Raw genomic sequence first — 5,407 nt, 5'->3', positions numbered from 1 at the left:
TATTATCATAATTCACCTCCAGCTTCTCAACTCCTGAGTTGGTGTTGCAAATATCGAATATGGAAAACGTGTAAAGTGGTGTTATATCTTCAACTGGAAATAATTACAAATATCGATGAAGATTCAGCATAATGTTCTGAATAGAACACAAAACATACCAAAAATCACCAATCTTTGGGGATCGACTAAAAATTTATTATTTTAGGCCAAAATAAAATAATTTACCTGGCATTTTTTTCTTCAGAAATTATTATTTTAATCGACTACAAGTGTAGCCGAATTTATAATGAAAAATATCTAAGATTTTCATAGCTACAAATTCTCATGGATCAAAATAAGCCTTATTATATTTATTTAAATCATTATGACAAAAAATTATTTCGTCTCATACCGTGCTGTTAAGGCACGGGTTATTTCTAATATGTATATATATATCAATGCTTATACAATAGGAGGGTTTGGTGTGTCATGGAACGGCTGGGATTTATCCATTTTCTAACTAGCGTCTAGGATTTACCCTTTGCTTCATCTTAGATTTTGATCCAACGGTTTAATAGATCTCACTCCTTTTCCTTTATGATACTCTGTCTCCACCTGTCCTCCTTTATTGATGACTTTCACTAGCACATCCGTTACTTATTCTGGGCAACCAAAGGAATTGAATCTCCCCAGTAAAACACGCCGAAACCGTTTCTCCTTCTTTCTGGCGATTGATAACGTTGAATCTCAGACCATTTTTTTTGAAGCACATGTACGTTGATCGCAGGTACGACTCTCTCTCTCATTTGGGTTATCTAGAATTAGGTTTCTTTTGTCCAATTTTTGTTCTATTTAGTTGGATTATCTGAAAGTAGGTTGTTATTCCTTTCAGCATTTTTTTTTATTTTCCTTTCGTCCGTATAATTGTCTACCTCTCAGTGGAATTTGAATAAGGTTTATCTCAAGACCAATTTTTTGGCTTAAAAAGTTATAACGAATTCGTTTACTCAAATTTGCAGCGATTGTTTGTTGGTGAGTTTTGTAGAAGCAACAAAATCATTGTTTACTTCTAAAATTAAGAAGATTGGAGCAGATAGTAGAGGTAAAGGTACAACTTCAATACTCTTTTTGAATGATTTGTGTTGATTTTAAGCTAACTGTTTGGCTATAAATTGAAAAGCCCAATAGTTAGTTCATAGCGTTTGTGGTTTGAAAAAAATAGTTTTTTGATCTTGGTTTAGAGCAAGTCTTACGATGAAATCCTTCCATCTTCCACGCCACCTCAGCATTTGGAACTGTGGATGGAAGCGCAAGTGTAATGGTGGAATAGTAGAAACGTTAATGGAGCTAAGAAAACACAATTAAGAATGGAGTTTTTTTTCCAGCCGTTAGATTTCAACAACTCATTTTAAATTTACGGATAAAAAAAAAAAACGCAATTAAGAATGGAGCTTTTTTTTCAGCCGTTAGATTTCAACAACTCATTTTAAATCTACGGATAAAAAAAAACGCAATTCTTAATTGCGTTTTTTTAGCTCCATTCTTAATTGCGTTTAACGATATTCTTATTAGCGTTCAGATGGATTCCACGAAACCGTGGAACCTTGCTTGGATTTTCTATTGAAGACCCCAATTTGGAAGCCACTAGACTTGACATTCCATGGTTTTTCTACACTTGGAATAGTTTGGATTCCACCTTAAGACCTGCTTTTATAAGTTAGAGATTTTTGGGCGAATTTTGTTGTGTAAAACTAAATTCATATGATTTGACTCACATTGAATATGCAGGTTAGTTTTACACCCATTTTCCGTGTATCCCTGAAAAACAAATACTCTTTCCGGATCCCCTGATTTATGTTTAACATTGAATATGCAGGCCGCTAATGAGATCATTTGCAACGCCGCTGCCATCAAGGTACTGCTTGAAAATGATTGGAACTATCTTACCTGCACTAGGTGTAGTAGGAAATTTGTTGGTGACGATGGTGACCCGTGGTGTGCTAAATGTGAAGCAAAGGTTGAGACTCCCATCTCAAGGTAAACACCCCGCGATTTCCTTATTTGGTTAACTTGAAAATCATCCATCCATTCATATATTTATTGACGTTTCTACCTGTTTTTTTATACCAAAGGTTCCTACTCCTCTTTGAAGTCGAAGACAACACAGGCTCGGCTATCTTTTTAGCTCTTGACAGTGAGGTCCAGAAATTGATAACCGAACTTTCCCTATATTTCCCGAGTAACCTTGAATACCAGCCTCTGTATGCACCAGTTTACACTGTACAATAACCTCACTTCAACACTCCAAAATTTCACAGATTATCCCAAAAGATGCGATGATATCTGGATTCTCACAAATCCTTAATAATGATGTGAATTTCCAAATTACTCTTAATTCTCACAGATCCTTAATAATGTTGTGATCGTACTAGATTTTAGGGATTTCTGAGCAATTAATAACAACTGTACTACATCTGTTATTCATTTAAGTGGGTTTAGAATGGTTGTGTTTCTTAGTTTTTATGCCCAAACAATTTTATTAGAATGAGGTTGAAGTACCTTGCATTCCAAAGATGTTGTAGTTCTTGGATTCCGGGGGTTCTTAAGGTAGTTTCTTTTCCTTTTGATTTTAATCTTTGTTTGTTAAATATACAGATTGAATATCATGGAAATAACAGTTACTATCATTTTTTGATGAAAAATCAAGTAGAAGATAATTGCTAAACGAAATTGAGAAGTAGCAGAATCAAAAGAAAATTCTTACATATTCATTTTCATACATTTTTAGGATCATACTAAACAACACTTTGTAAGGTGAAATAGAGTGTTGCTTTTGGGGAAGCAGAAGTTTGCCATCAGGAAAATGTATTTTGTGAATCCGTATGAAGTACCCTATTGAGGTGATTCATGTGAAACTCTGCGTTTTTTCCTTCCTAACTTTGTAGGTAATGTTTACTTTATTAGATGACGATCTTCAATTCAAATCAATTGTTGTATACGAGTGAAGCAAAGGTGAGCATGAAGTGTATAGCATTGCCTAATTATATCATTGTTCATTACTACTGGATATTGATAGATTGTTTGATACTTCCATACACATGTGTGTTGTCTACTCTTCCTCAAAAAACAACTATAAATTATACCTCCTTCCAATTAATTTCATAATGTTTGATTCATTGAATTCTTGAAAAGATAATAAGGGTTACAAAAGTCATTTCGTTGTCGTCAGGCTTTTCACCTCAGTGCCATCACTGTTGAATTGCTATTTAGGGAGTAGTTACTCATTGTATTTTTTTTTATTTTCTTTTCTTAAATGTTCTATTTTTGAGATGATATCCCGTTATGTGGATATGACTCATATGAGATACTCTCTGTAACTTGAGCAAGGCCGTTAATGTGCAGGAAATCTATTGTGTTATCAGTTTATATGTTTCTCCCTAGCAAATACTTAGAAATGAAATACTTACTACATCAATGTCTCTGTTATTCAGATGCATAGAACGAGTTCAGCAGGTCAAACTACTTGCGAAAGATATGAGGATTATTACAACGTGCAGTACAAGGAAGAGCATAAATGTAGGGTCTTGACGTCACAACACAGGTGTGGAAAATATCCAACTGATCTAACATTGTACTTCTAAGAGTGCTTGGAATCTTTAAACAGTTTCAAGCTCTATTACATGCTTCCTCAAAAGCTGTATTGCAAAGACTATGTGGTCCCTTTCATGGTTTTGTGTGGACAACAACTGCTGACATTTACCATTCCAAGCAAAGTAAGTGCCATATGGAGTTCCACGTGGTTTTATACTCCTCTTCCATGGAAACCTGCATCTATTGTTGGACATTATGACCATCATCAAGGTAATATCTTAGATCAAACTGCTCGAATAAATTCAAAACCCAACTTGATATACCTGGCTGTATAACAAATTATAAACACACAGTAGCTACTGTACACTTGAATTTTATTTTTTTTCTTGATACAGTTTCATTTCACTTTGAAAAATCTTAAAACAAAATATGAAATATTGAAGTGTTTACCGAAACGTGGGGAAAGTCCATCCGGTCGTACATTTTTGGTACCAATATACCAGCCATGATAGTAGTTGCTCTCTATATTTTTTTACCACAATGTTGCTTTTAAGATGGCACATTAAAAGGAATTCAATCTTTGTGGTAGTAGCTGCTCTGCACTTTTTGATCACAGTGTTTCCCAGCTTCATGGTATGAGTAATTTCTAAAATTTCAGATTAGTTCATTGATTGTCTTATACATTTTTTTTTTTTGATTCATTCGTATTGTCAGAGTTCCACGTTGTGTCAAGGTTAGAAACAAGTTATTGAAATATCTAACAGATTTTCCCTCTTTTTTTATTTGTTCCTCAGTTCCTTGCTACAATAAGTAGACAACTTTGGATCAGCAAATCAACAATTAGCATATTTTCTAAGTTGTTGATCTTAGTGAATAATACTACAGATGGTATGACTGTCAAGGTGCGTAAATTGGCGAAATATTTATTTTGTAGGGATTTTGCAACGGCCCAATATTTATAGTTTTTTATCTCCCTACTTTTTCTTTTTATGAATTTTCTCTTTGTTAATCAACAAGTATCATTTTTGATAGTGCAAGTCTTTCCGTTCGGGTAGACAGCAGTCAGATTTATTTTGCTTCCCTTTTCAGTATTAACATTGTGTAACTTTTTTTTCCTTCCAATTTTCATAATTAGTAATTACTCTATTACGTCTTACACACGTTAATTTATTTGATTTGAAGAGCGATGCATCATATCATTCGGGAGTGTCCTTTCTTTTATAACTGTTGTAGAAGAAATAATTTATATTATAGGGGAAGTATCTACAACAACTTTTGGGAAGAGATAGTCGCAACTCGCAACAATGCATTTGCAGATATGGTGGTGGTTGTGTTTATCAAGTGATATTTTCAGCCGACTCTTTCGCCAAAAAGGGTTCAATCCTGGGAAAGGTTAACATTATCAGTTATTTACTTGCTAGATTTATGGTGGAGAGCCATGTGTGGTCCCTGCATCTTACCTCATGTTGGTTGTAATTTTTTTTTTAGTATTGGGCCGTTGCCATGATGGGTAAATATACAAGAATCTCACACAGAAAAAATAAAAATAAATCATGAACAACATGAAATTTCGTTAGCCATTGTTCAGGGAGCAATCTCTATTGCACTGAGTTGTTTGATTTACCTGTACCACAACTTTTATCACACAAGCACATTATTAATGTAGTATCATCTTTTAGAGCTTTTTAAGATTGTTTAGTACGTCAAGAACCTACCTGGATTAAAAACAAAAGCAGTTTTTTTTTGAGCATTTTAGCTTAAGACGATGAAAAGTAAAAAAGGTAACAGATTTTGTTCAATTATGAACAAGAAGTGTTCTCGTTTTTTTTTTTTTTTT

At 33.9% G+C, this 5,407-nt stretch overlaps 1 long non-coding RNA gene across 7 annotated transcripts in view; it reads left to right on the top strand.

The window, feature by feature from the left end:
* Positions 1-624: 624 nt before the first annotated feature.
* Positions 625-5,407, top strand: part of LOC113306965 — a 5,338-nt gene continuing 555 nt past the window's right edge. The window contains exons 1-8 of one of the 7 annotated variants that reach the window (XR_003338947.1): positions 625-766; positions 999-1,081; positions 1,856-2,016; positions 2,112-2,586; positions 2,768-2,879; positions 3,471-4,203; positions 4,365-4,472; positions 4,753-5,310. This is a non-coding gene — a long non-coding RNA (uncharacterized LOC113306965). Of the gene's footprint in view, positions 767-998; positions 1,088-1,855; positions 2,017-2,111; positions 2,587-2,767; positions 2,880-3,470; positions 5,313-5,407 lie in introns of those variants that run through there. The other 6 variants (XR_003338949.1, XR_003338946.1, XR_003338944.1 and 3 more) reach the window with 6 other exon arrangements.

Source organism: Papaver somniferum, chromosome 8 (assembly GCF_003573695.1).
Source record: "Papaver somniferum cultivar HN1 chromosome 8, ASM357369v1, whole genome shotgun sequence".
Taxonomy (NCBI): domain Eukaryota; kingdom Viridiplantae; phylum Streptophyta; class Magnoliopsida; order Ranunculales; family Papaveraceae; genus Papaver; species Papaver somniferum.
Note: the sequence above shows the minus strand (reverse complement) of the source record. Positions and strands in the feature narration are given on the sequence as shown.